Source organism: Periplaneta americana, chromosome 10 (genome assembly GCF_040183065.1).
Source record: "Periplaneta americana isolate PAMFEO1 chromosome 10, P.americana_PAMFEO1_priV1, whole genome shotgun sequence".
NCBI lineage: Eukaryota > Metazoa > Arthropoda > Insecta > Blattodea > Blattidae > Periplaneta > Periplaneta americana.
This window is the reverse complement of record NC_091126.1, coordinates 105606263-105617393: the sequence shown is the minus strand read 5'-3', so window position 1 is coordinate 105617393 and position 11131 is coordinate 105606263. Positions and strand designations below refer to the sequence as shown.

The window sequence follows — 11131 nt, the reverse complement described above, 5'->3', positions numbered from 1 at the left end:
ATTTCTTTCTTCGTTACACGTACTAAACATTAATTTGTGACCTTATACTGTACAAAATTATATTTAAGTGCTTGACATAAGGAAAATGAAAATCCGTTAATAAGTGAGACAGTTGGTTCAATTCCCCTTCGAATGTCCGCCTCCCTCCATAGGTGCTATGCATGTTGCAGGTTACACAGTGGCTCGGCGCACTATCGCATTTTCGCCACGGCTGCACTACGCAAACAGCCAGTAAAAGTCATACTCTCTGCTATACATTCGAAAAAACCGCATTAAAATATATACAATAGATAACAAAATGTAGCCGATTATGTGCAGTCGTGCATCTCTAAATTTTCTGTAACGATCAACAACTCGTAAGAAATTGTGAACTGTTTTCTAGCGCGTACATCACTCGCCAAAAAGAGAACATGTATGACTTGGTGCGATGGTGTGAGAAGTAGTAAAACTCCACCCTTTTGTTTATCTTAGAAATTCTTATCTCTAATTCAGTATAGTTCTTTGTAGAACAGCTACGAATTATTTACTCTTTCATCTTGTATTGAATGCAGTTCTATCTCTAATACATTTCTAGTATTTATTTCGAACACCTTTACAGACATGAGAGAAAGTTCTCAGGCTCAGTACCACCACATACCCGACATTCGTTCTTGTTTGCTATAATGCTTCTCACGTGACTTAGTTTATACCTCTAATTTTCGTGACTACAAAAGTTTGTCTGGGCACATGTAATGTTTCACTTACCATAACTAACAGCGACTGAGTCTGAAAATTACATCTAGACAACGTTGCTTCAGCACGAGTGGCCGAGACCCCCATGAACTAAATCGCATCAAACGGGGTATAGTTGTCGTCACTTGCAGATAGTGTTATTAATATTAAGTTAAGGAAACTGACGTGAGTTTTGAGTTCAGATTCACTCATTAAGACGGATCGTTTATTAAGTACGAGAAAAATCAGCGCTTCCTTTCAAAACTACACATTAACGGCATCTTCATATTTCTTCACCCGAGGATTTCTTCTTTAACTTGTGACAAAATAATGACATAAGTAATCGATAAAATTACTTGAAGTGAGCAAGAGCCTTTTAGTCTTTAACGAAATATAATTTTATTGAGCATTCGGGATGGTTTACGGAACACCGCTGCATAACATCAGTGACGAGAGAAAAACATTCGGACATAATTGCTTTTGAGCCAAAGTGTTTAGTTTATATTCGAAATTTAGTTAAATTATTGTAACAACAAAATGAAAAAAAAAACGAAGGAAAAAAGGCTAGATAATGAGGATCTAGGAAGTACATATTAATATTTGCAAAATAATTATAACACAAGCAGTAGTATTATTATACTGTTATAATTATTTACCACAATAAATGTTAGTTTTAAGTATGTTTCTTCTGTTGTTTCCAATTAAATTTTGAGATAATACGAAAGGAATACTTTTAAAATGAGAAAAAATTCGCCCAAAGTCTGCATGGAAAATTCTCAAAAAGAGAATGGCATATATACAGGGTGATTCACATTTTTATCTTCTAAATACTATCTAATTAAAGAAATGATACTCCTGAATAGTTCATTCCTTATACAGTAGCCTATGTAATATGCTTTTACCCATAAAATTAAAGAATAATGGTATTTTACAAACAATTTCAAATTAGTGTAACTCTAAAAGTATTGAGGTTAGGACAAATGTTTATATGACTCTTTTTGCTCAGAATGTATTCGGAAACAACCTCCATAAGTGGCGGTAAATCCTCGTGAATCACCCTGTATATAGCTTCATTTGAAAGAGATAACCATCGGAACGGTGTCTTTGGAGTGGTTGCAGTACAAAGACATTAGATAATTAGCATCATATTTTTTGTTCTTCCATTTACCTTAATAATGGGAAATTAAAGCAGGACTTATTTTTCTAAACAGAAAATCTTACTTAATGTTTCTGCTTAAGAACTGATTCTATCAATACATGATCAGACAATACGAAGATGTTACAACAATGGTGAAATTGCAATAGCAGTGAAACCGAAGTAATCCTAGAAAATGATCCTAGAAAATTTCTTATGTAGTCATTTTCTTCTAACAAAATTTCACGAAACTTTTTCTGATTGAACCCAGATAACTTTTGAAGAAAAGACACAAAGGAAATTAGGTGTGACTGACTTTTCATCACGTCTTGATGGGGTATATAGGGCCTTTATATCATTAGGTATAATTCACAATTTTTTCCAATTGAGATGCAAAGAAGGCGATAGTTTTTTCATACCATGACGCTTAATATATACAGAGTAATTCAGACCATCTGTGACAGTAATTTATTTCGAAAACTAGTATATTAAAACATTTCATTCTTGTAACATTTCTCAAATACTGATGGCATTGTCTTTTAGTACGTGTTCTCATTAAAGAGTAGGAATTGATAAAAACGTTTCCTATGAAAGTTGTTTGTTTTCAAGAGTTCTATCAAATGGTACCCTATTTGACCCCGACTCCAATTTGAAATTTTAATGTGATACGCCATTGATCCTACTTCCTGTTAAGGCTGATTGATGAAATCAAGCTCAAATGAAAGTTCACATGTGCTTTAGTTACAAATATTTTTCTCTCGAAACTTTTAATGCAATAGTTTCCGAAATAAATTACTGTCACGGATATTCTGAACCACCCTATATATACTTTAATCAATACACCTAAGAAGGTCTGCAAAAACAACAAAATAAGAAAATGTATTTGTAATAAATGCATGAGTATCATAACCTAGTCTATAATTGTCTATCATAGATAAGGAGATTCGGCCTGGGTGGCGCAGTTGGTATAGCGCTAGCCTTCTGTTTCCGAGGTTGCGTGCTCGATCCCGGCCCAGGTCGATGGCATTTAAGTGTGTTTAAATTCGACAGGTTCATGTCAGCAGATTTACTGGCATGTAAAAGAACTCCTGCGGGACAAAATTCTGCACATCGGCGACGCTGATGTAACCCCGGCAGTTGCGAGCGTCGTTAAATAAAACATGATATTTTAACATTTTAAATAAGGAGATGTTTTTGTGACTTGTAGTTCACGAAATTCGTGGACACATTGCAGTTGTAGTATGTGCACACCTATTTAATGGGTGGGGAACGTGCGGAATTATGACAAGGTAAACAGGATTACTACTAGGAAACCAGGAATCTTTAACAAGCCGAAATTGTCAGAATTTGAAGTCGATTTTCTAATATGAAATTGGATGCATGCTTTGGTGTTCTGCTGACGATGAATTTTTAATTAATTATTGTAGGCTATGCAGCATAAATATGTATTTGTTTGCTCTTTCTTTGAACCTTGAATAGTTTCTATGTAATTGTTACACGTTGCATCAATAATGAAGAAACTGTCAGTAAATTTTATCTCAATAGGACCTCGACAATTCAAACTAATTGGGACCGGAAATAGTTCGGACTATCAAGTCGTTCGGATTATGAAATATAAGCAGTTAGTCTAACTGAACCTAAAACGCTTTGTAGACTAATATAAATATGAAACGATGGTAGAAATCATTCTATTTCTTATTCTGCTTAATATCCCCTTTTAACCGATTTACACACAACTGCGGGCAGAGCAGGAAATTGTGTCGTAATTGCGCGCGAAAGATAATTTTAAGATAAACGGCTGCGTTTAGAGACTGTAAAGCCTTGATTTTTCTGAACCAACGCATGCGAAATGTGACGCGCGGGGCCCACCTCGCACAAAACCGGACTACACGAGAGATAGTGAGTGCTTTCTATAGTTGCGAGGTGCGCAGACCTCGCATCTCGCAATTATAGAAACCACACACTATCTCTTGTGTAGTCCGAATTTGTGTGAGGTGGGCCTCGCACCTCGCTCACCGCATGCGTCGGTTCAGAAAAACCAAGGCTTAAGACGACTGTGCAATGCCTTATTGCATCGTAACCGGTTCATATGCAACTGGTTGAAATGTTTCTTCGGATTGATTTTCTTGTCACCAGACGAAGTGGAAAATGCTTTCATACAATTTATAGCTCTGTCACCGATAAAGCTTTAGTGGAGAGAACATTTTGTAGCATTTCCGGGATGACTTTAGCACAGGCTTCAATGATACGGTTCTTTAAATGTTCCACATTCTCAATTTTCTCTTCATATACCAAGCTCCTTATGTAACCCCAAAAGAGAAAATCAAGGAGTTTTAAATCTGGATACCTGGCCGGCCATTCTACTGGTCCACGCCAACCAATCCAATATCCAGAGAACTGTTCGTCCAATCTGCTGCAACATTTCTGTGGCTTAACCCACCAGAATGAAGAATGATATCAATTCTTTCCTCTTTCGATAATGCCATCACGAAAATCAGGAAATTTTGTTATAGGAAAGCTTCAAATAACCATAACAAAAGCATTGAAACTGTCATAGGTTAACCAAACAGTAAAGCAGGAAAAGTTAATTACCAGAATTGCACAAAAGTGCCTTTTCCAAAGCCTCCATAGTACTGTACCATGTTACAAAATATATCTAGCTGCAATAACTAATGTTTGTGTCATTATGACAGTTATCTTTAAATAACTTGGAAACGATTAGATATATCTAAAAACGGATTGCACCATTGATTTTTCAGAAAATTTCACATGACTTTGAGCATCTACATGACCCCCTTTCCATTTAAAATTTCAAAGTTGCTTTCAAAATGGCGGCTTTTGAGATAGCTGAGGGCTAGAATCGAATGTGTCACTGGTAGAGTATTTGGTCTTACAAATACTGGTAACACCTACAGTAATCGAAAAAGAAACATATGGAAGATATTTATATGGTTCCAGACTTTTGATTCCCCCTGTATATATATATATATATATATATATATAGTTTATTTCTTATGACTGTCCAAATTGATAATATGAAATGCAGGCTAGAGTGCCCATTCGGGGAATAGGTCAGTCTATTATTAACACATTAAATAAGTTACATAAAATACTAAACAATAGGTCAAAGTGGCTTTGCGGTTCATTTGATTCTATTCTGAATGTCAAGTTTATTGTGGGTTACTCAAGGGAAGATGAGCGGAAGGGATATGACCTTCATCACTGTTGGCGTAAATTATTATAAACATAGCTGTTATAATCATCCAAGGATCCAGGTTTTTACTCATGCGTAGAAAATTACTTACAATTTATTTATTTATTTATTTATTTATTTATTTATTTATTCTGGTGTAGTTAAGGCCATCAGGCCTTCTCTTCCACAACACCAGGAATACAAATACAATAACAGAAATAAAAAGGGGAAAAACACTATAAACGAAGTAAAGTCACACAAAAATATACACAGGTTGCAGTCACACCAACTTTAAATGAGTGATTAAGTATAATTAATTTATCCTAATTAACTAACATAAACAAGAAACTTGCAATTTTAATCTGGAGTAAAAAAAACACAAATCAACACTTCTAGCAATATCTAAAAAGCATTAAACAAGACAAAATTTTTCAATTTAATTTTGAATTGTGATAAATTCCGGCAGTCCCTGACATCATTAGGTAGCGAATTCCAGAGACGAGGTATTTCTACAGTGTAGGAGGATGAGTATAGAGACGTTCTATGATGAGGGATAGAAAGAAGTGCTTGATGTCGGTTTCGAAGAGTTGTAAGAAATTGAAAGCGCGATAAGAGATAATTCGGAGTAGAAGTATGCATGATTCTAAATAGAAGAGACAGTGAATGTATTGTTCTTCGTTCCTTCAGACGCACCCATGAAAGTAACCGGAGGGAAGGTGTTATATGGTCAAATTTACGAGTATTGCAGATGAATCATATGCACACATTATGAACACGTTGTAGTCTCTCAGCTAAGAGTGAACTTACATTAGTTAGTAAGGAATCGCAATAATCAAAATGGGGCATTACAAGCGTCTGAATAAGATTATTTTTTAGACTAAGTGGTAGAAATTCTTTCATATGAAACAAAGAGTGAAGTTGAGAAAATATTATTTTGCAAGTGTGTGTTACTTGGGTGTTCCAATTTAGATCGCTATCCATAAAAATGCCAAGATTTTTAACTGTTTCGCTGTATTTAACAATAATCCCATTCAATGTTATATGTGGTATAGTACCACTATCGAGCGTAGGCTACTTCGTAGACGATTATGTCCCATTACGATTGCTTGCGATTTCTCTGGATTTAACCTTAATCCAAATTTGTGTGACCACAGTGAAATCGAATTTAAGTCTTCGTTTATTTTATTTACTGCGTCACTAGTCTCATCAGGGTGGAAATGTAAATAAATTTGCAAGTCGTCAGCATACATATGGTATTTGCAGTGTTTTATCATTTTAGTCACGTCATTAATATAAATCATGAAGAGTAAAGGTCCGAGAACTGATCCTTGTTGAATTCCAGATTTCACGATACACCATCTTGAAGAATAATCGCATGCAATGACACATTGTTGACGTTCGCGAAGGTAGGATTCAAACCAAGTAACAGAACTTTCAGAAAGATTCAGAAGTCTTAATTTACATAATAGAAGGTCCGTGTCAACTGTATCAAATGCCTTACTGAAGTCAAGTAATGTCAGCAATGTTAATTTACGTTCATCTGTGGCTTCACGTACTGTATATCCTCATTCACTTTTAGTAGTGCTGTAGTCGTACTATGTCCATTTCTGAACCCGGATTGGTATTCGTCCAGTAAGGCATGTTCGGTTAGATAGTTCATTAGTTGTTTGTGAACAATACGTTCCAGAGCTTTTGATAGGGCAGGTAGGATACTAATTGGACGGAAATCATTTGCACATAATGGGGTTTTGATTTTAGGGATCGGACGGATAAAGGCTTTCTTCCAGAGGTTCGGGTAGGTAGAAGTTATGAGTGAGGCGTTGAATATATGTGTTAATGTCGGCAGTATTATGTCCAATATTTTCTTCAGTAATATTATACTAATATTATCCACACCTTCAGCTTTAGAAGTAATACGTTTTATTGCCGCTCTCACTTCAGTTTCTGTGACATAAGTGAAGAAAAATATTTCTCTACCCGGAATTGGAGTCATTTGTAATTCGTTAACTGTCTGCTGTTCGTCGACCGTATCCAAGGTTATTGACTGTACAGTTGCAAAATGGTCATTTAGTTCGTCAAGAGAAACTGGCACACTGTCTACCTGAGTCCTGGGATTTCCTAAGCCAATTGTCCGTAAGTTTCTCCACAGTTGGGAATGGTCAGCTCCCCCCTTCAAGATGTTATGAAAATGTCTCAGTTTTGCGTTTCTAATGGCTTGAGTAGTTCTGTTACGTAAGAGTTTATAATAATTATAAGAGATTTCTGTCTTGTCATGTTTAAACGTTTTGTATGCAGCGTTTCTGTCAGTAATCATACTACGTATGTCAGCAGTCATCCATGGTGCTGGTGTCCTTTTTACGCGTTTAGATTTGATAGGAGCATGCTTGTCATATAAATTTATAATATACTCATTTAGTTTAACAAGTTTCTCGTCAACAGTATGTAAGGTCCATATTGAGTCCCAGGGAATCTTTATTGCGTCTTCAAGTAGTTGGGTTTCATCAATACGTTTCAAGTCACGATACTTTATGAGTTTAGGTGTGGGCTTGGGACACTTCAAAGAATATACTAGATAAATAATATCGTGGTACGAAATTCCCGAAGCTGCACATTGTCCATGTTTTTGTACTTTGTCTGCATTCTTCGTAATAATTAAGTCTAATAGGGATTCGGAAGATTGGGTATAGTGGGTTGGTTCGAGGGGAAGGACTGCTAGATCAAGAGCCTGGAACATGGTCAATAGATGTCTAGTGTAGTTCGAATCAGAGGCTAACAAATTCGTGTTAAGATCACCCATTATTAAGACGTGTTCATAATCTGTGATGAATTCCAACAACGATCTCTCGATCTCTGCAATATCGTTAATCTTCGGGGGTTGGTAAATTACACAAATAAGGCATTTCTGAAAGCTTGTCGAGACTTCTACAAATAGCATTTCAGGTTTTCCGGCATACTCGCCAGGAGATGTGTGTATTATTCTGGGATTGAGATCTGATCTGACATATGCAGCAACGCCGCGTCCTTGTTTATTTAAACGATCATTTCTTAATAGCGTATAACCATCTAGGTGTAATGTCGCTGAGGATAATGTAGGTTTGAGCCAAGATTCAGAGATGAGAAGAGCATGCAAATTCTGATTCGAGAATATGGATTGAATTTCGTCAAAGTGTGCAACCAAACTCTGAGCGTTAATATGGGCTACGTGAAGGGATGAAGAGTTCTTGGAAAATGCTGTTGTTAAAATGTTGAATGCTTCAGGGTGAGAGAGAGGGTTCTGGTCAGCAGGTATAGGGGAATGGTGTGAGTGAAGGTCATTGTACAATGTTCTGTCAGAGACAACCGGATTATTGCTGTCAAAAATCAGGGTATCCAACTTAAAAGAAAAAAAAATGGTATATAAAAATATGAAGTTGCTACAAGTAAAGATTTCCTATTAATTAATAACTTAGCTAACTTAGCTAAATATAAACCCAGTTGAAAAGCTAGTAGATCTAACCTAGACTAAGAATTAAAAAGTATAATTAAACAACAACAACAACAACAATAATAATAATAATAATAATAATAATAATAATAATAATAATAATAATAATAATAATAATAATAATAATATAGTATTGGGAAACTAACACTAAAGAAAATTAAAAAGTAGGAAGAATAAAAGTAACATTGCACAACAGCTCACAGTTCAGAAGTTCAAATCTGCAGCACAAGTTATTCGGTGCATTACATTACCTACTTTAACAAATATTACACCGTCTATAGTCCAGACACTAATACACCAAATTTGCCTATCGCTTCCCGTAACAGGCCATGCCTTACCTTGGTCAGATCTTCCCTCAGGGTCATTCCGGAGCCCTTCAGCCTCTTTTTGTTAAAGAAAACTTCATTTCTCTTCCTGTAACTACAAAATTTGACAATAATAGGCCTCGGTCTACCGTCGCAAGTCGTGCGGCCTACCCGGTGGCTTCTGTCGATATCTTCTACCTTCAGTTCCACTCCTATGTTCGTTGCCAGTTCCACCACGAGCTTGTCGGTATTCTCGCCAACCTCCTCCTCGATCCCGAAGATCCTGACACATTGTCTTCTCTGATATTGTTCGAGATCGTCCACTTTTCTTTCCAGTTCACCAATTTTACGGTCCCGTTGCTCATTAGTCTGCTTCAGGTCCTGGATAACTTCAGAGTTGAAGTCTATGCTACGCTGCAGCTCCGACACTACCGCATCTTTTATAAGGTTGGCTAACGTTTGCAGCGCGCCAGACTCCTGCATCATGGCTAGAAACGTTTCTTTAACCACTCGCTGCACTGTAGCCTCGATTTCTTCAGACTTTAACATTTTCGGAGGCATGATTGCAAAGTATATAAGCACAAATAATTCTGTAACACTTTATAAACTGGATGAGCACTATTCTAACACTTAACACTAGATATTCACCTTCTTAACAACGTCTAAACTAGGAGCGGTTTGTATGCTGTTACTGGCTATCCGCCATATTGTACGGCGACAATGGACGTATGGATAAGAATGCATGTAGTATTCGCCACATTATAACGTCCAGAATTCCTGGGTACCGGAAAATTTCGACAAAAGATTTATAAGTAAGCCTGAGCAATCTGGGAGTTAACTGCATTCTGCTTATAATTAACTTCGGTCACAACCTTTTCGCCATACTGATTGGACACTATGGAGAACAGTTTCAAAACAAGAAGATTTATTTTGTCATTATGTGTTGCACCAAGGGAAGAAGCTAGCGAACAGAATGTCTCTACTTCCGAGACAACGCCGGTAAAGAAATATGGCTCTGGTTTCTGAGAGATTCATTACAATATCACTTCTTACATACTAATTAAGTGTCGAGTCACTAGTTAACTTAAGCGATCAGAAACCTGGCATTGCTAATTTTTATATCACAACAAATTATATTATTTTTGTCTCTGTTATAAATGAATTGGGTTATGAACGTTATAACTTATAACGTGGTGGTGACTTAGTAATCATTTTGATACAGTAAACATTATAATTAATGTAATTAAATAATTAAAGCCGTGACAAATATGCCAGCTTCTTGCTTCGATATCTGCTACCATCTAGTTGAATTCCCGAGACATATTGTGTACATTACCTATCAGTGTGCACTAAAGTTAGGAATTTATAACACAACGTGAGGATATTATGTTAGTTGTGCTTAGACTGTCGTTACGTCATGAATGACGTAAAGCCTGAGGTACAACTGAAATGTGTTGTGTATCGCAGCAATTGAATAGGGAAACGTTTCTCGTGCGTAGGATTCAGCGTTGTACTCCGACAATTGGTTTGTTTACATCGCACTGCGATTCGTCAATTGGTTAACCACATAAACATTTAATATTTTAGGAGAAAAATTCGATCCAGCGCCGGGGATCGAACCCGGGTCCTTGGTTCTACTTACCAAGCGCTCTGACCACTGAGCTACGCCGAATTCAATCCACAGCACCGGATCGAACTTTCCTCCTTCGATGTTTCCCTTTGTGCCCTGACTCCAAGTTAGGCATATATATATATATATATATATATATATATATATGTTGACGTGTATCCAATGTCAACTGCCATTATACTAGGAGCGCACTCAGCTGAGTGACTTATTGGCCTCCAGAATTTATCTGTAATATTGACACTTAATATTTTAGGAGAAAAATTAGCTTCGGCGCCGGGGATCGAACCCGGGTCCTTGGTTCTACCTAATAACCACATAAAGCTACAATCTCACCCTGATTATACCACGACAGAGTTCCCTAACATGTACCTGCACTACGCTCACTGTCTTTTTCATACGTAACCTTGTAGTCCCTGTGGGTAAATTTCTGTCTTTAGTGTTTATACAAGGAGGAAACAAATTATCGTTAGACCTACTGGGTGTTCATTTCAAAGTGTGTCATGACGTCATTGTTGTGAGTCAGCGATTTGAAGCGAGTTTCGGCTTTTATGTCAGAGAAGTTGCCTATATTCAAGGCGTTCAATCTGAACTTGAGAACGTATATGGTATAACTTGAACGTCGTAGCAACAGATGCCGGTCTGTACGGTCTGTGAGCTACCATAACCTCTTTCG

General features: G+C 36.8%; 1 non-coding gene across 1 annotated transcript; it reads right to left on the bottom strand.

Annotated features, from left to right (window-relative positions):
- Positions 1-10427: 10427 nt before the first annotated feature.
- On the bottom strand, positions 10428-10500 carry TRNAT-AGU (transfer RNA threonine (anticodon AGU)). Its single transcript has one exon. It is a non-coding gene; the product is annotated as a tRNA-Thr (tRNA).
- Between the last annotated feature and the right edge of the window lie 631 nt (positions 10501-11131).